The sequence below is a fragment of the Danio aesculapii genome, chromosome 3 (assembly GCF_903798145.1).
Source record: "Danio aesculapii chromosome 3, fDanAes4.1, whole genome shotgun sequence".
NCBI classification, from domain to species: Eukaryota; Metazoa; Chordata; class Actinopteri; order Cypriniformes; family Danionidae; genus Danio; species Danio aesculapii.
The window spans coordinates 37,379,758-37,407,462 of NC_079437.1; the positions used below are offsets into that span (position 1 = coordinate 37,379,758).

A 27,705-nucleotide genomic window follows, 5' to 3' on the forward strand; every position below is an offset into this window, starting at 1 on the left:
GCTTAAGACAAAATTGCCTTCATTCATTTACAATTTACAGATTCTGCAGGCTATTCTCATATATATATATATATATATATATATATATATATATATATATATATATATATATATATATATATATATATATATATATATATATATATATATATATATATATATATATATATATATATATATATATATACTGTATAGATATAGATATATACAAAATTAACATAAATCTAAAATAAGTTAGATTTACTTAATTTTAACCTCTCTGCAATGCTATGTCTTATTTTTTTCATTGACTTTACGCATTTACTTATGTTTACCTTGTGGCATCTGAATGTTTGCACAAACCAAACAAACAGACAGAGACCTCTGACAGCCTTAATGTATGATTTCCTATTTATTTGGTTCAACTCAATCCAGCCAAGAGAACAGAACTACATTGATGTGAACGCACTCTGAGTTGCTTCTTTTTCATTATTTGGAACATGCTGCTTCTTATAACCAAAACAACTTACATAATGCAATTAACATCAATCATGCAAAATGTGCAAAGCGCGCACACACTTGAACTGATGCCGAACTAGAGACACACACACAAGTGTTTTGTACAGCACATTCACACACACATATACACACACACACACACACACTGCTTTCACTTTCACTTTAAATACATTTGATTAGGCTTCACTTTTGAAATAAATGTTAGAATGAATGCCACTATTACATCTGTTATTTTAATTATATTCAATCTTTCTGATTTAAGTAATAAGTAATCAGTGTTGGGTAAGTTACTTCAAAAAGTAATCAATTACTACATACTAATTACATACTAATTACATCATAACATACTAATGATGAACTAATGATACTAATGATTAAAATACTAATTACATCAATTGTGTTTAAATTACTTTGAAAGTCAAAAGTAAATTAGTGGGTAATCCTAATTTATTTACCCAATACTGATTAAAATCCATATAAATCTCAATGTTTCTTGATGCATTTCTTTAAAGGTGCTGTATGTATGTTTTTGACTCTTCTAAAAGAATAAAAATACTGTAATATGTTTGCAGATATTTAAGAAACATGAACATTCTTGTTTATCTGAAAAACAATGCTAAAGTCAGATATTCTGCTGACAGGTGGCCCTCACCTGATTTTTTTCACGTTTTTTATTTTTATTTTACCACATTCTCACCCTGTTGTTTAATTTTAGTTTTTTTCTTACCCACTTTCTGGAACTGTTCTTCACCGGACTCAAACCCTGTCATGGTGGTCAACTTCTTTCTGCATCTCATATCTGCTGACATACATGTCAAGCTACTGGACAAACTGGTAACAGCGGGAAAGCCGTCCATATGGAGATAAGTTCTCAGCTGGTAAGCGTGAAAAGGAACGATGTCATACCGTCGTGTATTATTTGTTTTAAAGACAAAATGCAGCCATCTGTACTTCTGGCTACATAATTTGCAATCTCCACAAATGTATATAGGGCTACATTTTCAGAATAAGCCTATGTTGAATTAAGTTACCTAGAAATAAAAAAGTAATCCCTTACTTTGCTTTTTCAGTTGGAAAAGTAATTGAATTTAAATCATGTTACTTTGTAAAAAAAATGACACCCAACACTGAAAGCAATATACCTTTTTTCACTGAACAATGTGATTTTGAGCCAGTGTGACTTAAAGTTTCAAATTATTTTTCAGAAAAGACAGCATGAAGTGTATCTTTGCATTTTGCGACAAGTACAACATTCATCTCTAATGCCAACTGTACCGAAGCAGTGAAACCTCTTAAAGGGATTTTCCCTAGTGCCTGAGCATTACTCACAGACTTTTGGATGATTTCAATATAATCTCATTATCCTCGGCATCCTGGTGCTCCTGACCTTTGGAGCTGTTTCTTACAGTCTGAAACTCCCTGGGTAGATGCAGGATTGCATGTTTTATTTTAAGAAATTGTACTGGTCCAGCGCACATTGCCCTCTTTAGCACTTGCTCTCAGTACTGTATTAAATGCCATATTGGGTTAAAAGACACATTTCCCCCTATCCTGAACCCTCAATCCATCCTCAGAGCTACAGACAGACCCTTGTTTCAAGGTGAAGAAAGCTTGCGACTAAAGACGAACTAGGAAATAAAGGAGAGAGAGAGAAAAAATATAAAGGAGATATTTGTTTGGAGTGAACTGACAAGGCCTTTTTTATTGTCAGTGTGTGTCAGTTTGTTTGTTCCCAAAAGGAGCCAGACAAACCCAAACAACAGAGAGATGAAATATAATGTCAGCTGAGCTTTACTGACTTCAGGGCTCATTCCAGGGATGTTGAACTCTGAGGTTATCATGAAATATTGCAGTGCTGACATCAAAACATTTGATTGCACTGCAGCAAAATAATGACTTCCTTTAAAGATTGATGTATTGGTGCACTGAAATTTAAATTATAAATATTATTAATTTGATTACTGTAATGTTGAGCATTAACAGATACAATTATAACAGAAGATAATCTAATATAATCTAATCTAATCTAATATAATATAATATAATATAATATAATATAATATAATATAATATAATATAATATAATATAATATAATATAATATAATTTTTTTTTATTTATCGATCTCTGATTTTTACTTGACAGCACTTATACACTTTAAAAAATTATATGACAAAAATTAATGAAAACAAACATTTTAGGTCACTAACTTATTTTTTAAGCTAATCAGGTTTTCAACTTCAGGTTTAACTTTTTACAGTAAGGCTAGAAAAGCCATATTGCATATTACAAAAAATAGACAGTGATAATATTTTTACAATGCAGTAAAAACTTGCATTTGCTACATTTTCCAATAACATGAATTAGCAAGTATTTTTTCATATTTATTTGCATATTATTATTATTATTATTATTATTATTATTAATATTATTATTTCTTATTATTATTTATGATTATTTTTAAATCATTATTATAATAATAATAATAATAATAATAATAATAATAATAATAATAATAATAATAATAATATTTAAGCATACACAATACATTTTTGGTCAAATTTTACAATAAGCTTCCATTTATTAGTATTAGTTACAGATATTCATTTCAACATTTACTAATGCTTTATTAAAATCTAAAATTGTGCATGTTAACATTAAATAATGCTCTGAGTTAACAAGGTACAGCTGTCTTTTTATCAAGGTTAACAAAGATTAATAAATACCATAAGAAATATAAACAGAAAAAAATGCATTTTGCACATTACAGGTTCTTCTAAAAAGGAATCTCTAGATTAAATGAATAAATAAATAAATAAATAAATAAATAAATAAATAAATAAATAAATAAATAAATAAATAAATAAATAAATAAATAAATAAATATACAGTGGCCTTAGATAGAAAGAGCTGCATGTGAAAAACTAAAAAAAAAACTAATTGGAACATTCATTAGTATGATAATAAATGAAAACAAATGACAAATTAACAGTTTAAAATGGCAAGCATTGTAGCAGCTTGTTATATGCACAGTAGAAGGGTTGCAAATTCAGATTAGAAAGGACCACTCTCACGCTTACATTTTAAAATAAAAATTATCATTAATAAGCCAAACAAATAATGATTTATTTATAAATTAATGTTGCAATGTTGTTGTGCTGTTTTCTTTGTTGCTAGGTTGATTGGTTGTCTGTGTTGTACTGGATTTTTAAATAAAGTAAATGATTCCATAATAAAATGATTTAAACTAATATTGTTTCATCATTAGATGTGTAATAAATATAATTATCTGGTAAAAAAATAATAACAGATGGCTAATTGGTGTTTAGATGAATATGCAAAATATGTGCTTTTGTCAATAATAAAATAATCACACAACAAAAATGTAAACAGTTAAAATAGGATCTTATCATAGCATCATACATGTTTGCAGAGTCTATATGTGGGACCTACAGTGGACTTACTTACTGTAATTCAAATAAAGTCACATCAAGTTATTTTAAAGCACTTTATACAGTAGATTTCTTTAAAGTTTTACAATGTTAGGCATTAAAAAAAGAGTTAATTAAATGTAGAAATATATTTCAAGTTCTGCTATAAAGAAGCTTTTCAGTGTCTGACTGAACAGAGGAAATGAACTGGAGAAGATATCCAGTGATTGAACTAGATGCACTGGAGAATAACGAACTGGAGAAGATTTCCAGAAGGGTGGGTCACATATCACATCATCGCCATAAAACAATGGATGTTCAGAGTTGTTTATTCAAGATGCTTATTTGTTTTCAATTTCAACTTTGTAATTTTGCAGTATAACGCTCATTAGGATTGGAGCAATACTGTATTTTCTGTTGTCTACACTGTAAAAAAAATCTGTTAACCTCGCTTAAAACACTCTTAAATATTGTGTTTTACATCTGGCCTTGATATCCTATATCCTCCACACTATGTACACTATTCAAGAGTATGTTCATCAGAGAGACAACATCCTCATATACTGTACCGTACACCACCCCAACTCACTACTTGTACTCTCACTTCAGTTATTTTATGTCTCATTTTATAAATTCATGTTAAACACTACTTTGAGACATTGTTCACAGCTAAAGAATGTTGAATAAAAATTTGGTTTTGAAACATTTAATTTTTTTTTTTTGCTGATTTAAAAGCAGTTAAAACACTGGTCAATACTATAGTAAGGGGCGAGAGGTGAACACGACAGGAGGGTTAAATTAAAGGTTCTGTATTTAGTGATTCACAAGACTTTTCTGCTTATTTTTGGTTGTGAATTGCATTATGGGATCTTGATCTCTGCTATGTCGCCATTTGACGTTGAATATTCAACTCTACAGTTTGGCAAAGTGACTTTTATTTTAGTAGCTTGAAGTGTAATGTAATATAATGTAATGTATAAGAAATAATATATAGAGAAATAAGTCTGTAAAATAACAGGCAACATACTGGTAGTTTATCCAAGGTGTTTTGTACCATAATACATAACATAATATCACTTAAAACGATTAAAAAGTTACAAAAACCTTACAGTGTTAAACGTTTTTGGAACAATGATCAAGGTTCCATATTGCAATTCAAAAGCATAAATTAACATGAAAAAAAAAATTATAAAAAAAACATGAATCACAAAATAAAGAAAATTGCTAATTTATGGATATTTTTTACATTAATATTGTTGTTGTTGTCATTGTTGATATTATTATTATTATTATTATTATTATTATTATTATTATTATTATTATTATTATTATTATTATTATTATTATTATTTAAGCATGCACAATACATACTTTTCATTCACAACTAACAATAAGGTTACTTTTATTAAGGTTAGTTACAGTTGTTATTTTTTTTACTATATTTACTATGCTTTATTACATAGTAGTTAATCAGTGCAGTGTGAAAAAGTTACCAAATAAGATGTTAGGCAAGTTGTATCAAACTTACACATAAAGAACAAGCAACAAATAAGAGCACCTGAACAGATTGCTACTATAATAAATATCTTTCTTCAAGTACAGTACATGCAGTTGATGTGTACCCCTTTTAGAGGAGGGATAAATGTGCATTCTGTTATAGCTGTACAATGAACCTTCAGTCGGTGGTGTTGTGGTGATGGAGAATTGGATATACTCTTATATTATGGCCTTATTTTTTTCCTCTATCTCTATATTTTCAAAGCAAGAGATGACCACTGTGTGTTGTAGCTTGGCATGTAAGACTAGTCTTGCATATTTAAAGGGTTAGTTCACCCAAAATGAAAATTCAGTTATTGATTGCTCACCCTCATGCCGTTCCAAACCCCTGAGACCTTCTTTCATCTTTAAAACACAAATCAAGATATTTTAGATGAAATTCAAGAACTCTTTCGCTCTGCATGTAAATGCATCAACCTGCTTTCTGCCGATTTATTATAGGTGTCTTGAAAAATATCTAGTGAAATTTTATTTACTGTCATCATGGCAAAGATAAAAGAAATCAGTTATTAGAAATGAGTTATTGAAACTATTATGTTTAGTCTTATTTTCGTTAAACAGAAGTTGGGGAAAAAATAAACAGGGGGGCTAATAATTCTGACATCAACTGTACATTTACCGATCGCGGATCAACAAGTGACAGCACCGGCATTCACGGAGCTTTGAGGCTGGTGTCTAGCCAATGAAAATAAAGCCATATGACGGTGAGAATGACGATTTCTTCTTCTTTTTCCTGTTTCACAGTGGTCGACAACAAAGTGGTGCGACAGTGGTGCGACACTATAGTAATTTATAGTAAAGGAAAATATTTAGGAATGAGCATTTTATATATATATATATATATATATATATATATATATATATATATATATATATATATATATATATATATATTTACAACTCTTCATTAATAAATCCCATTACATAATTTAGTATCATTAGTAACAATCATAAACTAATAGTAATAACCATGGTATACTTTAGCCTTATATATATATATATATATATATATATATATATATATATATATATAAGGCTAAAGTATACCATGGTTATTACTATTAGTTCATGATTGTTACTAATGATACTAAATTATGTAATGGGATTTATTAATGAAGAGTTGTAAATATATATATATATATATATATATATATATATATATATATATATATATATATATATATATATATATATAAAATGCTCATTCCTAAATATTTTCCTTTACTATAAATTACTATAGTATTTTAAATGCATAACACCTGTTTTTATTGGATTTTTTGTTTTTGCTGTTATATACTATAATTTGTTTCTGTTTGGTACAGCATATTAATTGCAATAAATAATTGAACTTAACAATTCTGCTTCATATGTTTCAGACAGTTTTATTGATCACTAAGATATGATTAACTTAGATTTAAGTTGCTTCGATTTAAAAATGAAAATTGCAAAAATAGTTTAAATGTATTTTTTTATTGCAAATAATGAGAAAGAACTAAATCTCCTACCACAGCTATGCTGATGACACTCAGATCTCCTTAGCCTTACTGCTTAATGACTACAGCCCCATTGACACCCTCTGCCAATGCATTGATGAAATTAACAGCTGGATGTGCCAAAACTTTCTTCAGTTAAACAAAGAGAAAAAAAGATGGTGAAATGCGTAACTTGTCTCTAAGGGTCAAAGAACAAAAAATAAGGTAACAAGAATCTTGGTGTGATTCTGGAGTCAGATCTGAGTTTCAATAGTCATGTCAAAGCAGTTAGTAAATCAGCATACTATCATCTTGAAAACATTGAAAGAATTAGATGCCTTGTTTCCAGGGAAGACTTAGAGAAACTTGTTCATGCTTTTATCAGCAGCAGAGTGGATTACTGTAATGGCCTCCTCACTGGCCTTCCCAAAAAGACAGTCAGACCATTGCAGTTCATCCAGAACGCTGTGGCCAGGATTCTGACCATAACCAGGAAATCAGAGCACATCACACCTGTCCTCAGGTCTTTACACTGGCTCCCAGTTACATTCAGAATAGATTTTAAAGTAATACTACCTGTCTATAAAATCACTAAATGGCCTAGGAGCTCAATACATTACAGATATGCTGACTGAATACAAACAGATCACTCAGATCTTTAGTATCATATAAACTAGAAATTCCAAGAGTTCAGTCAAAGCAAGGTGAATTGGCTTTTAGCTACTATGCCCCTCTTTGCTGGAATCAGCTTCCAGAAACGATCAGATGTGCTCCAACATTAGGCATGTTCAAATCAAGACTGAAAAAACATCTGTTTAGCTGTGCCTTTACTGAATGAGCACTGTGTTTTTGGCAAGTCTACTTTTACAATTTGTCACATGTAAACCACTTCAGAAATGTTTTAACCAACAGGGCCATGTCATACACAGTACATATACTTAATAAATAAACTACTATAAATTAAAAGCATTAACGTATGACAGGGATGCACAATAAGATCTTACTTTATCATCCATTCAATCATTTTCTTTTCGGCTTAGTCCCTTTATTAATCTGGGGTCGCCACAGCGGAATGAACCGCCAACTTATTCAGCATTTGTTTTATGCAGCGGATGCCCTTCCAGCTGCAACCCATCACTGGGAAACACATACACACTTATTCACACACATATACACTACGGACAATTTAGCCTACCCAATTTACCTATACCGCATGTCTTTGTACTGTGGTGGAAACCGGAGCACCCGGAGGAAACCCACACGAACGCAGGGAGAACATGCAAACTCCACACAGAAATGCCAACTGACCCAGCTGGCCAAGCTCGAACCAGTGATCTTCTTGCTGTGAGGCGACAGCACTATGTACTCTGCCACTGCGTCACTGATCTTACTTTATAGGTACTAAAAAAACAGTTAATATTTTAACAATAGGGAGATCATAAGCAAGTAGTTAATGGTATAAATTGTAACAAACTAAAGTGTTACAAACACAGATCGGGGCTTTCAAATGCTCCCAGAACACAGCTTTATGTGATATAGACATGATTAGAAGTGTTTATGCACAATGGCAGCTGATAAAGAACTGGGTATACATTGCATTCCTAGTCCAATCTCATGAGGAAATGTAACTATTTTATGTATTGTCAGCAAAAGTGGCAATTTTGTAGGAATTCATACAATTTAATTTATATGAAAACGTACAATTTTTAAAGAAAGCCATGCCCCCAAACCCATCCCTCAATAGGTATGAAATTATACAATTAAAACAAAAGTTATGAATTGTTGTGAGATTGCATTGGCATTCCTGAGTACATTACCAGTACATCACTAGCTCTATTTTTATTCACTTTATTATTATTACTTTTTCATAAAAAATTGTAAATATAACATATAGTATCCGCTGACAACATTAGTTTAATAAGTGTGGCAACAGACCCAATCCTTATCCACAAGAGGCCAGAGCAGAGAAAATAATCAGAGAAGGCTTGAGACTTTGAAGCGGCGCAGCATGTGTGAGTGTCAGAAGATGATGGGAGGGGGCTTGAATGAAAGGACTGATGGGGCTTCCTCTAGTGGCTGCCCCTAATGCTGATTTTCAGGTTATTTTAAGACAAGAAGAGTCACGCGGCTCATCTCTTGAGCATTTCTGAGAATCCCTTTAATGCTCTGCAGCAGTATCTCCTGATGCATGCTTGTGGCATCATTGACATATGGTTTAAGCTGCAGTAAGACAAGCTAAAAGAAGCAATTTGAATATGACAATGATTGAATGTTGCAAGAAACATAATAAATGGGACTTTACTTGAAGAGGTGGAGATAAAAAAAGACATTGTGATATTGTGTTGTCACTCACAGGGATGTCAATCCCACACAGTGGCGATCTTATGCATAAAAGCATTAAGTAAATTATAATAAAAGACAGAGTCATTACATTGCACACTTCCTCATGTTGTGGACTGCCAGGAGTAAAAAAAAAAAAAAAAAAAAACCTCTGTAAGACCTCTGTAAACGTGATTTCACATCTGAGTGACTCTGTCTCTCCTAGGCCTGGAGGAAGAATAGCAAAAGCCACACTGTTCACTTCCCCCTAGTGAGATGAATACAGAGAGTAAAGCTTGAACTGCCGGACCTCTAAATAGCCAGAAAACACTCAGACCAAAAATAAAAGCATAAAATCTGCCATTTGCTACAGAACTGCCTTTCTGAATTGATTTTTGAGCAGGGAGGGGGGGAAGGGATGCCTTTACATGCCCTCAGCCTTGGCATAAAACCAACACAGGTTCATATAGGGTAACATTGACTGGGGCATTTTTTTCTCATAGAGAGCTTCACTATAAAAGGCTCTATGATTATTCAACACAGATATTATCAGTATGCTGCTAGAAAATACCAGAACAATTCAAGAAAGAAAAAGGATTGATTGATTGATTGATTGATTGATTGATTGATTGATTGATTGATTGATTGATTGATTGATTGATTGATTGATTGATTACAGGGCCGTAGCCAGCCAATTGAAAGGGGTGGTTGTTTTTTTCTCAAAAAGTAGACCTTTTTGCAGGCACAGTGGTCACTTGTTAGTTGCGGAAGTTAAATTCTAAAAATAATGCACAATAGGTGAAATCTGCGAACCTTTATCAGCTTTATTTTTTACAATTATTATAGATGTTTTAAGGCGTTAAAACCCCTCACTACACACTTCATACACGTTTCTCAAACAGGCACTAACAATTTTACACTTTACTCTCTTCTTTACACACTCTCAAAGTGCAGTATTATAGAATGAAGCCAAAGATCAAAACCATTTGTTCTCCATTTATTTATTCCATAATGGAACCCTATAACTTCTACCTTCCTTAAGCATGTCCAGAAGTTCAGCTTTGTGTGATGGTTAGCATCTTCCTACCGCAGATGTCTTGATGGTTTCGTCGACATTGTGGGTAGAAAACTAGCAAACATACAATCCAGCACTTCAGAGTCACACTGCTAGTGATCGAAGGTTTATGAACATTTAGAATGCATTCTGTACTGTACAGGAGACATGGCAGAGGAGATTGATTGACAATGGTCTACAGCTAGTTAGGACGCAGAGCACAATTTACTAATTAGGATGCAGAACACAATGCGCTGTAGAAAAAAAAGCATGTCAAATTGCATGAAAGTAATCTGTGAAACTGTGAGGCCATGAAAAGTGAACCGTGTTATAGTGAGGGATTACTGTATTTGCCTTATTTTCTAACTAATTACGAGGTTCAAATACTGCATTTTAGTGACATTTTAATCACCAATCTTTTCTGAATTAGCTTGTCGGATGGTGATCATAACCACATTTTTTGATGCAACAAAAATATTTCCTACAACTTTGTCAAGTGCTTACCAAACTATTTTATCACAAAGTGTTTATTTACAATTGAGCATTTTAAACTGTAAGTTAAAATTACAGTTTTATAAATAATGTTATGAGTTCAGAATTTTAAATTAAAAATGTTGAATAAAGAAATATATTTTTTTTAAATACTAGTTTATTATCACCCGTCATTAAAAAAAAAAAAAAATCTAAATAGGAATCTGTTAAAAAATGCAACTTTGTTCAGATCTGTTTTAAATCAAAAACTGTAGCCTAGAGGCAGATAACAAACTAGACAGCTTATTTGCTCAGTCAGAATTTGTCCATTTGAATAATTACAAATTAAATTTGTCTTAAAGCCTTCTTCTATCAGTTATGTTCACAATTTATGTTGGCATTCTGTCAAAAATTAAACAAATGAGAGGCCAAATTTTGGACTTTGTCAGTGGAGGGTTGGTCTTTCGAACCACCAGAACCTCCCCAGGCTATGGTCCTGATAATGTGGCTTTGTGTTAAAATTTTGTGATAAATTGGTATGTGCATTTAAATTAATTATATATAATCCTAAATTAATTAATTAATTAATTTATTTATTTATTTATTTATTTATTTATTTATTTATTTATTTATTTATTTATTTATTATTATTATTATTATTATTATTATTATTATTATTATTATTATTACTATTATTGTTGTTGTTGTTGTTGTTGTTGTTATTCTATTATTATTATTTAACAAATAAATAGATGAAGTTCGGTGGTAAACATTTTAATTAATTCTATATAATCCTAAAATGATATGTTTATTTATTTGTTTGTTTGTTTATTTATTTATTGTTTATTTATTTTATTATTTATTTCATTATTTATTTATTTATTTATTTATTTATTTATTTATTTATTTATTTATTTATTTATTTATTATTAATAAGTATAACATAAATAAATACATCAAGATAATGTAGTTTTGTGGTAAAAATGGGTGATAAATTGGTATGCGCATTTAAATTAATTATATATAATCCTAAAATTATATGTTTATTTATTTATGTCTTTATTTATTTATTATTATTATTATTATTATTATTATTATTATTATTATTATTATTATTATTATTATTATTATTATTATTATTATTATTATTATTGTTGTTGTTGTTATTTTATTATTATTATTTAACAAATAAATACATGAAGTTCTGTGGTAAACATTTTAATTAATTCTATATAATCCTAAAATGATGTGTTTTTATTTATTTATTTATTTATTTATTTATTTGTTGTTTATTTATTTCATTATTTGTTTATTTATTTATTTAAATTTAATGTAATTCAATGTAATTTTTTTTTTTTATTATTTTGTTTTATTAAATTTTTTAAATAGTTAGTTTACAAGAATTCAAATCAGTGAATTGATTTCCTTGGACACCAGTATACTGATTATTAATGTGTGTTATATCATAAATTACTTTGAAAAAGCCAAAAGTTGTGTTTGCATCCATTTTTGACGGTTTAACAAATATTGAATTTATTTCATTTCAACAGTAATGGCAAGAAATAATTATTTAAAGGAAATAAACATGACTGAAACATGATAAATTTACATGATAAATACTGAATCATACAGAAAAAAATATATTGATGTAATAAATTTGACCATACAGTTCAACCTATTTTTGTATTCAAATCTGCCTCAAACAAAACTTCCCCGAAACACCACATAACATCACACTCTGTCATGCTTTAAGTTTTGGCCAGGGTAAGCAGCAATCCTTGCCAGACCTCTGCTTCTCCAAATGTAAGATCTCTACATCACACATTGGCCCACAGTCATAATCATCCATCTGTAGGAGTTTATAGGAAGTGCTGTTGAAAATGAACTACACACAGAGTGCTCATATGTTTTAATAAGAGAGAGGAGGAATGTTTTAGCGTGCTGTAATCTGTCTCAAAATACCAATGATGTCTGACATCATGCTCTGGATCTTCTAATTGGCCTCTGAGGGCCGTGCAGGACATCAGCGTAATTGTGATGTATCATGCAGGATATACAGCCATATGCTGCAATGGATTTCCTCTCGTGGTATGCATAGTTCATCAGGCACAGACCTACTGTGGCCGAGTATTACTCACAGCATATGTACACATTTGATTATTGAAAATGGCGTCTTTATGTGGAGCTGTTTCCCAGCTTGACTCACCAGGCTTTCAAATATCCACAAAGCTAATTGATTCATCACAGCCAATAAAGCATGCAGATGGCATTTGATCTATATAATCTGAGAAATTGTTATAAATTGTATTAATAAAACTAAAGAAAAATACTGGCTTCTCATGGTGGAGCAGAAAAATAAATTTGCATTGGTGGTTTTCTTAAACGCAATATAGAAAATCATAATTTCAAAGAGAAACAGGGAAGTCGGCTGTAGAAAACAAAATAGCCTGGAGTACACATGAGAATAAAGGGGAAAACATGATTATATCAACACCTGCGCTAACTGCTTCTTTAAGTCAGCTTTTATTGCTGCATTTTGTTACCCGAAGCAATTTTCAAAGAGTTTATTCTTTTGTGTTTCTTTCCAGTTGTTAATCTGCGCATTAGTCTTCAGCTGCACTTTACAGTTGTATTTATTCCCTTTCATTTTGATCAAGTTGAAAGGTGCTTTCAACACCTTCTGCCTGCATCGTTCACATTGTCTCCTAATCAATGTGGAAAATACGGTACGGCTTTTGAAATGTGATGTCCATCTAACTGGCACACTTGAGCCAGGAGCGTGTTTGTCATTGCTTTAAGAACATCATTAGTTATTATTTCATTCAGATGACATACTGATTGTGCTGTTCTAGAAACTCTGTATGTATTTTCAGGCTAGTTACCTGGGTCAAAAAAGACAAAATGACTTTCAAATGACTTGTAAATAACTTGTTTTGCTATTTTATCACCAAATATTGGTTCCAGTCTTTTTGTCAACATGTTTTTTTCTTAAACTAACACTGGTGTGTAAGTGTATTAGGGTTGTAATACCTGTATAAACAAAGTCTGTTAGTTTTATTAAAATTTTTAACGTTAATAAGTGGGTTTTTTTGTGTGGGGATGGGAGGTACAGTTTATGCAGTTTATGGTAGATACATGGATGGATATATGTGTATATGTACGGATGGATGGATTGATGGATGGATGGATTGGGTAGATGGGTGGATAGATGGATGGATGGATGGATGGATGGGTGGGTGGATGGATTGATTGGGTGGGTGGATGGATGGATGGATGGATGGATGGATGGATGGATGGATTGATGGATCATGTTGTATCATGTCATACTATTCTGAATTTGTTGGTTTCATTTATCAGTGATTAGTTGTGCTTAAATGTGGGTGAATTTGTGATTCAGTAAGCCACTCGTACCCAAGGAAGCCACTTTATTCTAATCCTGAATGAATTAAACATTTTGAATAAATTGATTGAATGAATCAATCAGTGATTCACCCATTAACCCTCGTGTCGTGTTCACATCCTGCCCCTTACTTTAGTGTTCCCGGTCAAAATTGACCGGTCTGTTTTAACTGCTCTTATATTAGCACAGTAATAATTTTTCTCCACCAAATTTTTATTCAACATTCTTTAGCTGTGAACAATGTCTCAAAGTAATGTTTAACATGAATTTACAGAATTAGACATAAAATAGCTGCAATGAAAATAAAAATAGGTGATGAAAATGTATTACAAAATGAACAATAGATGACAGAAATCAAAATACTTTGTTTCATTACTAATAGACAGCTCACTAAAATTACTCACAGGGTCACAGGGTCTGACCAAAGAAATGTACATTTTAATCCATCTGAATGATTTATCAACCAGCAAAGCACAAACAAAATGTTATTTTTTCCTGTGTTCTGAGTGATCGAATTTTCAGTCCTTCAATTGCACTATATTAGTGTACTAATATAGGGAACAGGTGACGCGGTGGTGCAGTAGGTAGTGCTGTTGCCTCATAGCAAAATGGTCGCTGGTTGGAGCCTCGGCTGGGTCAGTTGGCATTTCTGTGTGGAGTTTGCATGTTCTCCCCATGTTCGCGTGGGTTTCCTCCGAGTGCTCCAGTTTCCCCCACAAGTCCAAGGACATGCGGGTCAGGTGAACTGGGTAAGCTAAATTGTTCGTAGAGTATGTATGTGAATGAGTGTGCATGGTTGTTTCCCAGAGATGGGTTGCAGCTGGAAGGGCATCCGCTGTGTAAAACAGATGCTGGATAAGTTGGCAGTTCATGCCGCTGTGGCGACCCCAGATTAATAAAGGGACTAAGCTGAAAAGAAAATGAATGAATATAGGGAATAGTGACTGAGGGTATACAGTGAGCATGGACACAGAACCAGCACTAATTATATTTTGGTCATTTTTGAGCAAGATAATAACGGTCTAATATAATAAAATAATTGTTGCTAAGGGTGACGCAGTGGCGCAGTAGCTAGTGATGTCACCTCACAGCAAAAAGGTCGCTGGTTCGAGCCTCGGCTCGAGAAATGGAGAAAGAAGGAAATAAAGAAATAAAGAGACAAGATTCCTTCTCTGTGTTCTTTCCAGAGAGAGAGAGAGAGAGAGAGAGAGAGAGAGAGAAATAAACAAAAAGAATAAAATAGAAAAGAAAGAAAGACACACACACACACATAGATGGACTCACATAAGAGACACCTGTCTAGTCTGTGTGAAGATATGATACACTGTTTTATCAGGATCCAACACTTGGCAATACATAACTTATTGGTTTAGTAGCTAATCCATATGAATTTGTACGATCTCATTCATACTGTTTTGTACGATTTGCTTATCCCCAATGATGATTGGGTTTAGGGGTGGGGTGGGGTGCCACGCCTCTTTTAAAAATCATACAATTTTGTACGACTGAACTCATCTGAATTAGTAACTAAACTGACAAAACGTAAAATAGTTGTTTCCTTGTGAGATCAGGCTGGTGGATCAGCACATAAGAGCGTAAAAGAGATGTGTACCTGCAAAAGACATTGTTCAGTGTGAAATGAGTGAGTGAGTGAGTGAGTGAGTGAGTGAGTGAGTGAGTGACTGAGTGAGTGAGTGAGTGAGTGAGTGAGTGAGTGAGTTGGAGTAGTGTGTGTGGGGATGTTTTCTGTCTGATGAATGAATATAGCCTGGATACCCATTCATTTCCTATGGCAGTCACTTTTGATCGGAACACCACGCGTGTAACAAGGTTGATTATAACACTCAAAATTCAGTGAAAGAGATGATCATCACTTTTATAAGTTCAAATGCACAGTGTGGAGGATATCATAAGGCCTTGAGGCTATCAGATGTAAAACACAATAGTTATGAGTGAAGTTGTAAATCAGTCAGATTTGACCCGAACACGACAGGAGAGTTAAGACAGTGATTTTCCACCAAATATTGTTTTTTTTTGTTTTTGTTTTTTTTAACTAATGAACAATCCAAAATGTTTGAATGCATCAGGTGAGTCAATAATTCAGCCAGTCAATCACTGACACCAACAGCTTCATTCCATCTTTGTTCCCGAATGATTTAATGACTCCCTGATTAAGATATATTTCTCCCTATTAAGATAGTTTCATCTTCAGTACATTTAATATTTAAATCCTTATTCTGATGACATTATGCACTTGCTGCTGTAATATAAATTCATTGTAATTCAGTTAACTTATAAAATCCCTGAACAACATTCAGCAGTCTTTGAAAATACATCTAAATGTCACTGGAAATCAATTTAAGATGAAAATATCACTGCACAGTTGTGTGGGGAAAGTATCACCTTTTATCCTGGCTTCACTGAATCCTCATACTGATGTTATGTTGACGCATGCTTTTGCATGTGGTCTGCATTTCAATTGTTTAACAAGGCTCTCTGGAATACTTCTGGATGGATTTATTCCATCGGATTGGTCGTTCACAATATTCTAAGGCATTGGTGTCCAATCTTTTTTGCCTTAGACCCCCTTTTCCCCCTGAAAACATTGTAAGGCCCCCCTCCACATTCAATGATATCATCTCTCATATAAGTTTGCAGTAGGTATGACTGATGTTTTCAAACAAACTGTATGTTTATTACTATATCTAGATATGTTTATGCACAAATAATAGCCTAATGTAAAAAACAAAAGCAAAACATCAGTAGGCGGTGGTTCATTCCGCTGTGGCGACTCCTGATTAATAAAGGGACTAAGCCAAAAAGAAAATGAATGAATGAATGAACATCAGTAAGCCATTTGTATTGGGTACACCTTGCGGTATAGGGGATGAGTCATCTCCAAATGTCTTATTCAATTGGACGACCTTATGCAGTCGTTAGCAAGAACTGTGGTACAGATAATGCACTGTGGCTGGGTCAGGAACTATATGCTTCAGAAAAATGGAATAAAGCCATAGTTCAGGTAACTATCTTGGTACTTCCTGCATTTCGTGTTTCCAGTAGCACTGCGAAATGTTTGGAGCTTCCTCACCTGGGTCCAGTATGCTTAGGACATGAAGGTGAATCAGTAAGACTTTTTTTGTGGAGGGGGAATTACAAATTTGTCCATTTTTTGGTCAGCCAGGGGATAAAATGAACTAAGGCAACATGATTGTTCTCCTAATTGTCCACTGCTAAACTATTTTAAAAATATGACGCAACCCGCCACAGAGCTCGCTGGGGCCCCCTGTTGGGAATCGTTGTTCTAACGTTTGCTATTCCTCAATAACTACTGCTCAAACTAATAACACGAGATCATTCAGGGAAAATATGCACACACACATACATACATATGACTAAAAGTCAGTTATTCTCCAAGAATACAGACTGAATATACATTTTCTATGCATATATGCAGAAGAATGACCACTAATCAATCAAATACGAGGAAGAATCAATGAAATATCTGAAACATCAATTTGGTCTTTAAACAAAGTTGAACATTTCATAAGGTAGTTCAGGTTCTCCCATTATGTAAAGTGAACGCCTCCACTTGTCAATATTACAAATGTCAAAACCACTTAAAAGATGTACTCATCACGTCTTGCCCTCTAAAAGAACATCACAGTTTTACATATGCTTGAAGCAGAAGCATCTCGTTCTTTAGTCACAGCCACTTTAATGGAGGACAAGACGTGCTTCTTCTGCGTAAAGAGAGAGCAAAAGCATGATGTTTCGCAATGCAGAAGAAGCCATTATTGTGGCTTTGTGGTGCACCTCGCTCGAGGGAAATCATTCATTCATCAGGCCACTTTTATAGGGATGATTTGCATTGGAATTGTAATGTACTCCAAAGGATGGCCCCGAATTACAGCTTTGTGAAAATGAGATTAATGTGCGACCCTGCGATTCTTGCTCCCAAGGATTATACGACGACAAAGCTTATATAGAGCTAACTAAAGCGCTGTAATGACTTTTGTGCTTAATCTATGGAAGATATCTTGAGTGACACAGACAGTAATTAGTTATTATACGGAGTATGTAGGGTGGAAGGACGAACAGGCCCATTCATCAAAAGCACTTCCTGGCTTCGGCTGTGCCTCTGAGCATCATCTTTTCAGAGCATATAGGGCTATGCAGTGTATACAGTTCACGATAAATAAGTAATCTAGGATTGTTTTCTGGAGCATGGCAAAGGGAGACTGCTGGCTCATAGTTAATGTATAAAGGGAACATACGTGATTCACTTGACATGACCACAGTAACTAGCTGGATGTGCCTTAAGCATGTCACTGTGTCACTGTATGTGATCTGAAGAAAGCATATATACATGTACACATATACAAACATACATGTGTGCATGTCTAAAAATAGGCAGGTAAAAGTGCTTATTAAAAATAGTTCTGATAAATATGATGTTTAGCAAATATAAGAGTAAACTTAATGTAACCTTTATCATATAAAATAAAAGTTGTTTATATTGATGAATAACTATCAGTTATTTCACAGATGGTGGCATGGTGGCTCAGTGGTTAGCACTGTCGCCTCACAGCGAGAAGGTTGGTTGTTTGAGTCCCAGCTGGGCCAGTTGGCATTCCTGTATAGAGTTAGCATGTTCGCATGTGTTGGTGTGGGTTTCCTCCGGGTGCACCGGTTTCCCCCACATCCAAAGACATACGCTATAGGTGAATTGGGTAAACAAAATTGTACGTAATATATGCGTGTGTATGGGGGTTTCACAATACTGGGTTGCACCTGGAAGGGCTATAATTGGCGGTTCATTATGCTGTGGTAACCACTGAAATAGAGACTAAGCCCAAGGAAAATGAATAAATTAATGAATGAATTAATATTTTACAGATTTATTTCATTATTTTACACTTTTACTGAATTGTACTTTAAATATGATCTAGGGTGTGACAGCAAAAATGAGATATGAGATAATATACATATTTTCACCATGATTTGTCAGACTTGTTGGACATTTTCATTGAATGAAGTGTGACACCAAAGGTTTAAAAAAAAAAAATACAGAAACATTTAATATGTGGAAATTCTGAGACAAAACTTGGGGGTACATGGGGGCTTCTGACATGATCTTGAATGAGGTCTTTCAATTAATTATACATTTTTTTCATGGAATTGTAGCTTTAAAATTAATATATAGTTTTCTAGCATATGGATTTATAGTAAGCATTTGCACATCAGAGGACATTTGTCATTTTCAGTGACAAAATTTATCAAGTTCCTATGTTTTAAAAAATATAGATGAAATAAATGATTGCCATTTACTAAGATAGCCTAACTAAAATCATTTTTAATTCATAAGAGTTGTAATTTAACTATGCTTGAGACAGTCACATCTAAGGACAGTTTTGCGATTTAGCTAAAAATCTATATAATAATGCAACAGTTTTTGCAACAAGAGGTAGATGGAAGACAAAAAAATGCAACTACTGTATATACACTACCTGACAAAAGTCTTGTCATTGATCCCAATTGTAAGAGCAACAAATAATAACTTGATTTCTAGTTGACCATTTGAAAAAAGTAGCAGAAGGCAGATTTTTCCAATGAATCATCTGTTGACCTAAGATTCTCCAAGAAATCAGTCTTTGGTGAAGGAAAAATCTTGGTTTACCCATTACATTACAAACCACAGGAGAGGGCAAATTCTTCAGCAGGATACCACTCCTTCTCATACTTCAGCCTCCACATCAAAGTTCCTGAAAGCAAAGAAGGACGAAGGGCTCCAGGATTGGCCAGCCCAGTCACCAGACATGAACATTATTGAGAATGTCTTGGGTAAGATGAAGGAGGAGGCATTGAAGATGAATACAAAGAGTCTTGTTGAACTCTGGAATTCCTGGAAGAACGCTTTCTTTGTCATTCCAGATGACAACAAGTTATTATAAATTAACAAGTTATTAGAGTCATTGCAGAGATGTATAGATGCAGTCTTCTAAGCTCATGGGAGTCATACACAATATTCATTCTTTTTCCACTGCACCATGACTTTAAATTCTATACTGTACATTATTTCTGTTAAGTGACAAGACTTTTGTCTAAGCAAAGTCAGACCTTACTGTCCTAATTAATTAATTAAACATTATCGGGCATGATCATATTTTTTTTCTTTGTAAAATAAACATAATCTAGAGGCTTTTGCCTTTCATATAAGTCACTTCTGATACCAAATGATCAACTTGAAGTCAAGTTATTATTTGTTGTTCCTAAAACTTGGATAGGGCACAATACTTTTGTCAGGTTTTGAACAACATTTAAAATGACGACAATACTAATTATACATTTTTGTAATTATGGTATAATTTTGTATGTGTGACAGTGAAAATTCAAGTTTATTTATATAGCACCTTTCATAATAATTACTGTTTCAAAGCAGCATTCCAAAAAGTGCACATTATTGCATTACAATCAAATTTGAAAAAGCTAATGTTATTAAAATGCAACGTCACCTTAACAACCCATATATCATGTATTGGCTGAAAGCTGTTAGTCAGAGGATCAATTACCATGCTGTCTCTTCATCAAAGACCAGCTACAATATTCAGAAAGCTGAACGCCTTTATTAAATGCCTCGAGTCATAACAAAACCAGCATATGCTGAGTATTTTTTATTAACGAACTGTTTTGATAAGAACATGCGTATTAAAAACAGACACTCATAAAACTGTAGCTTAAGAGATCAACAGTTTGCTGTTCACAGTTTGCTGCTATATCTATTTTTGGATCAAAACAACTCTTGATGTTCGGCTAGCCATTAATTAAACATGGACTCGTATCATATTTTTGTATTTATTGTGCTAGTTGGAAGATTAATTTCCTCCGTAGTCTCCCTTACGGTTGTGAAAGCGAGAAGTGCAGTGCTTTGGAGTCTAATCAGGATATAGAAGACAAAAGTGGATCTAATTATCCCGAGTCCTCAAGGAGTGTGCTTTGCTTAGGGAGTTTGGGTTTCTCACAGCTCAAGCATCCAGGAACAATGAACTTACTACTGTAGCATCGCTTTAGCCATAGATAAACACTTTACTTGTTTCTACACATTAGCTACTGAGGTTAAATTTAGCTACTGTTAATAACATATGATCCTATTGTCCAGGTATTATCACACGTGACAACAATGGATACAAATGTAAAAGTAATTGTTCAATGCTTTAATAAATTGTTAAACAAACAAACAAGCAAGAAAATAAACAAACATAAAAATCTTTTAGCAACACTATCATTCACAAATGTTGGAGTTAGGACTTTTTTTTGATGATTTTTACAAAAAAAATCTGTGTGCCTTTTATTTAATACATGTGCTATCCCTCCTTTATTTTTTTAATTAATTGATTATTTATATATTTATTATTGATTTTTTTTATTCAAACTGTGATTTTTTTTCAGCTTTCTTTGATGAAAAGAAAGTGCACATTCATTTGAAAAATAGTGACATGGATAAATAATTTAAAAAAATTATTAATTAAATTATTAGAAAAACTGCTTTTAATCATTAAATCGCTATTTACATGGGCTTATTATTACCTATAGGACATCTAGTCCTTTTTAATAATTGCAGCAGTTGTCTATGATCTTAATTATGTGCAAATTGGCCATGGCTGTAATTTGTAAAGTAACAATTCCTCCACAAATGAACTCTTATTTTGCTGAACACAGAGGTCATGTGATCATATTAGTTCCATAAAAACCGGCATCTCTGTGTTTGGGCCAGGACTTGGTGGGTCATATATCAATTTGTTTCCTGCACACCTTTTCTCCATTTTTCAAAAAGAATGAAGGCTGTGTTGTGAAGGGAGTGTTTTGATATAGTTATGGATGTCAGGTCATATCACCATACAACTACACAATTTGCAGAAAGAAAAAGCTGATCACCATCAGAGTAGTGCAAACAAAAAGGAATGATTGGAGATGGATGATTTGTGATGTATAGCACCATGTGGTGAGGAACTTTTTTCTGTTCATGATACATCACAGGGCTTCTCAAAGTCTGAACTCTAAGAGAATTCAATCTGGACCATCATCCACTTCATATTTGAAGAGGACTACTTGTGTATAATTGTTTAAAAGTGATTTCCTACTTTGGAAATCGAATACTAAACTTGTAGCGATTTTTTCTTTTTTCTTTTTTTTTTTTGTAATGTCTTGTTGGCAATGATCCGAAATGAAACCAAAGGCAAGCGTTTTCCTGTGTAGCGATGCTGTCATGATATGATTTTCAATTTAAATGAAAAAAATTAAATAAAGGGTTGATATTTGTATGTGTTTTTTTTTTAATTTTTTTATTAAAACGAGGTTTCGTTATAACAACATAATTTTCTGGATGAAAATTCTGATTTAGAATCCTGAATTCAGAGTCTGAGAATACCTGATATATCACATAATGTAACTAGTAGGGGTGTGACGGATCTCGGGCTACAAGTTTTCGCAAGACTAAACTAAAACTAAAACTAAACTAAAGACTAAAGGTGAAGAGATTTCTTGTTGAGGTGAAAAGTTGTCACTTGAGTTGTGATGTTATGATGGAGTGTGAGGTTGAATTTGGCACTGAAGAACCGCAAATCAAATGCTTTGCACACACCTGGCAACCCGAGCTGCTTCTGTGTTGCGTGTCACTCGTTTGCTTGGTCAGGTGTGACATAACCACTTTTTTCCAACCCAGGCTCATTCTGAAAACGTACCCCTATATACATTTCTAAAGATCGTGAAGTCCCAGAAGCTAGATTTTTTTTTTGTAGTTTTTGTTTTCGCAAATTCACCAGAGGCTGCTGTGAATGCTTTTTCAGATCTCAAATTTCCCTTGCAAGTGCCATTCATGCCTGCTCTTCCCGTGTAAGTCTACTAGAGGCTGCTGTCGACTGACTGACCCACTGACTGACCAATCACCCACCCACCCCTTTCACTAAACCCAACCAATACTGTTTTAAAAAGCACCGATTGACCAACACCCACTTCCCTAAACCCAATCGACAGTTTTTGGAAAAGCTATCCAGAAAAGGTAAAGCCCCTGTTTTTTACCATGTTTTCAGATTTTACGACATTCCCACCCTGTTATTTACTTGTTTATTTTTTTTTTTTGACTTCTGTTTTTGTCTTACCTGCTTTCTGGAACCGTTCTTCATTGGACTTGAACCTCGTTGTCGCGGTCAACTCCTCTCTGTGTCTCAAGTCTGCCGACATTACATAGCGAGCTACTAGACAAACTGGTAACAGCTGGAAAGCCATCCATATTGAGGTAAGCGTGAAAAGGAACAGCATCATACCGCCCCGTAGCATTCTTTTTTAAAAACGAAATGCAGCCATATGCAATTATGGATACATAATTCACGATCTCCAGTAATGTATATAGGGCTACGTTTTCAGAATGAGCCTTTTCAGAATGTTGCTTTTTTCACTTTAGATATGCTTAAACTCATAATCATCATAACCACAAATGATGTGGAAGATTCATATTTTAGTCACATTATCGTGCTGAACTGACATGTAAACTCCTTAATCAAACTGTTACTGTCATGTAGGACTTTTAGCTGCATTTTGCTGCAGGATAAGCCATACACACAGTTGTTTGACACTATTCTCTGCATATACTGAGTCAGTAAAGTACCACAGAAACACATCTCCTCCGAGTCATCATCGTCATCATTTATGTTGTCTTACGGTGTGCGGTATTAAATTCCATTAAACCAGCTTTCTTTTGAGTTCATACTCGCATTTGTCCAGTCAGTAGAGTTTATATCAAAATATTTGGCAGTGTTTGTATGTCCTTTATGGCATAATTCATAAAAAAATAAATAAAATAGCGTTCATTACAAGTGTATTTAAAAAAGCACTTTGCATTTTGTGATTTCATCATTGAGTATTCCAAAAAGTAGTATAAAAGTTTTGTCTCGTTCTCGTGAACCCAATCTTGTATCTCGTCTCATGGAGTAAGCATCTCGCCACACATTCCAAGTGTGTTAGTGCGTTACAAATAAATATAAACATAGGGCCATTTCTACACATGAGGTCCCCAAATAATATCAATCCCATACAAATATGTCTTTACCAAAAGCAGTTTCAACTTGTACATTTTAAAATTCTAAACTAACACTCTCATTTAGCACAATATATACTCTATATTTTACTCTCTGTTTAGGCATCACTTATATAGTGAGGGGAAAAGGCAGAATTTTCCTCACTCCTTCAAGCAGAAAGCTATCAGTCAATAGAGACACCGCGCCTCAGCCTTTGACTGAGGACGCTGGGTTTGGAATCTTTAATGCATCAGTTCGTTTTGCACAGCTCTGGATCAATCGCTGTGATAATCTCTGGCTGGGAATGAAATGAAGGCCTGCGGCGTGTCCAATCAGTTGGCGAGTCCTGCCAGGGATAGATGTGGGATAAGTATTGTCATCAGGGCCATTAGTGTGGCTGGACTCTAATTCAGCTGAGGTAATTCAACAGACAATGAGGAAGACCAACTGGAGCTCTGTTGAATAACACAGCGCTGCTGAGTCCATCGTTTTGCATGATAAGATCTGAACATCCTTTCTCGATTAGCTTCTAGCGCACAATGCTATAACCATAGAGAACAATGAAAGCGTCTTTTAGCCAACCAGAGTGAATTAGCGCTGACGTTTTATAATATCAAATTCCACACTGAGCGATACTGAGTGGAGCGAATGCACATTTCAAACATTTATCTTCTCTCAGCTGACAGACTGAGCATGCCGTCACCTACAAAAAATACTTTGTCATTCCATTGATAAATTTACGATTAACACCGCAGTTCCTCTAGTCAGTCACACACAATTCATGAGGGTGTTTTCTGAAAGGGAGGGACTGAAGATTGAGTAGGGTTTTAGCAAGCTGTAAATTTGGTAAAGAGACAAGAATATGATATAAATGTCTACTTCAGAATTTTTTTATGAATATTAAAGGGATAGTTTAAAAAAAGGCTCACTATTTACTTACCCTCAAGTGGTTCCAAAATTATAATTTTCCCTTTTCTCTTTAACACAAAATATAATATATTGATGAAAGCTAAAGACATGTAACCATTGACTTCCATAGTAGGAAAACCAAATACTATGGATGTCAAGATTACAGGTTTCCAGCTTTTTTCAAAATCTTGTCTTTTGTGTTCAACAGAAGAAATAAACTCATAAAGGTTTAAAAACCACACGAGGAAGAGTAGATGATGACATACTTTTCATTTTTGGGTGAACTATCTCTACCATCTACCATCTTTTTGAAACGCCTCTCGGGCAGTATGCTCAGACATTCTGTCTGAATGTGGAAACATTAAATTCTCTAAAATTGATTGCCAAGCTTATGATTACATTACATATTTGGAATCACTAATAAAACAACAACTGTCTCATAAGTTTAGTTTCTAAACGTCCAAATCAAACAAAATCTGCATTTTTTTCAGGTTGCCCAAGCTAAAGCGCACACACACTCGAAAGGAACGAGATCATGACACCAACCTCATTTATGGCTGTTGTACACATTATCATACTCTGAATAATGTGAATAAATTCATCAGATCACGCTGGTCTAAAGTAATTTACACCTTGGTCTTGATGGCAAATCTCCTCCAGAAACGACAATAAGTCTTTATTTACAAGTTTGAGAGCGCTTGAGTAGTTGCTGTCATGTCATGTGCGTTTGACAGGATAAACTGTACTTTGCATTCATTTCTTACAGATTACAAAACAAAAAAATAATGTTTGTGCTCAAGTGTACTTGGTTAATTTTAAAGAACAGATTTCAAGCTTTATTTGGATATATTTCCCATGTCTGTGAAGTGAGTATTTACTGAGATTCCAATGTTGACCACAACCACCATCATAAAAACACACACACTGATCTGATCTTCTCCCCCAGAGAGACGTCAGTCTATAGCGATCGATGATTGGCTTCTGTACTAGTTCATTCGCCATATTGACAATTACACTTTTCCCCATTCAAAACGATATGAGTGACATGCCTTGTGTATTCTATTGTCTTTGGTAAGGAACACTTGATTCATGAATTGTTTATGTGGCTATGATGTTTTTTTAAATAACTCAATGGACCAAAGTCAGTTTTTCTACTTATTCTACAATTACTACACCTAAATAAACTGATCAGATGTTGAATTTGTCAGGTGTTTGTCCTCATACAGCTCCTCTGTGCAGTGCTAGTTTCTTATACATCATCCAAAGTCTTCTGTTTTGTTTTGATTTTTTCAAAGGTGCCGGTGTGAAAAACTGAAACCAGTGCAGTGATAGTGTAGTTCAACTTTAGCTGTGTGCTAAAATTAACTGCACACTTTAAAATGTTCATCAGCCCATCAGAATTAAGTATTTAACAGCCCTGAAGTAATAATAAAATATAATATTTAAATAAAATAAAATAATAAAAAATCCAACCTCATACAGCATGTTTATGCCAATAAAAGATACATTTTTGAATTGTCACCAGATTTCCAAAAATGAATCCCTAAGGTATGTTAACCACTGACAACTTCATTTTGTGAAGAGTGGTCATTTTGTCAAAGTGGCCATAATATACAGTCAATACACTGCACGCTGCAGAAAGCCATCCAGGTCATTAGGGACATCAGAGTGAGAAAACTGTTCAACTTTACATATTTGTCTAACATGTCCCTTTAAGAGATGAACATCCACAAGTTTCTAAGCCTTACTTTGCACAGATGCCCTCCAAATGTATATCATGCTTGTCAGCGAGCACCAAATGATGGGCTCCAGTCCAAATTTGCAAACAAAACAGTGCAGATTGCAAATTAAAAGCACTTACTATGGGCACCCTGCACGGCAGGAAGTTTAAAGAGGTCTGACAGCACCACGGAGCACCAACAACCATGAAAACCTATTAAAAAGCTAGCTTAGACGTACTCAACAGCTCACCTAAAGGCTTGTTCATGTAGAGAGGACATGGCCCTGCCCCAGTTTACAGACACGACCCATCATCAGCTACATGTTTAGCAAGAACAACACTTTCACTCTACACTGCGGTAGGCATGATGGGAGAGAAAATGCAGAGCAAGGTATTTCTGCGTGTGCTTAACAAGCTCCCTCTCACCTTTGGTAATGTGTGGCGTTCATGCTGTTTGCGTAGCCGGCCGCTTTATATAACGCTCCCTCACTAAGGCTACGGGTCTGAGAGAGCACTATCTCTCAGCTCTTTCATGCTTTAATTCCTGCCCATTTAAACATTCGCCATTGATAAATGTGGAAAATCAATTTGCCGGTGTTGAATCTCATCCGCTGGGTACTCATTAAACCCCTCGTGAGCCTGTTTTCCTTTTCTGTGCAGCTAAACGCTGATGGGAATCACACATGGCCACACATCATGCTCTTACGTGGACTGCTTTTTGCTCTTCCTTTTAGTTCCTACAGGTGATATTGACAGTTATGGAACAATAAATGTTCATATTGCACTGTGAGAAACAAGCTTT

The 27,705-nt window shown here is 33.9% G+C and overlaps 1 protein-coding gene across 2 annotated transcripts in view; it reads right to left on the minus strand.

The window, feature by feature from the left end:
• elfn1a (extracellular leucine-rich repeat and fibronectin type III domain containing 1a) overlaps positions 1 to 27,705 on the minus strand; it is a 214,651-nt gene that overhangs the window by 90,932 nt on the left and 96,014 nt on the right. The window lies entirely within an intron of this gene.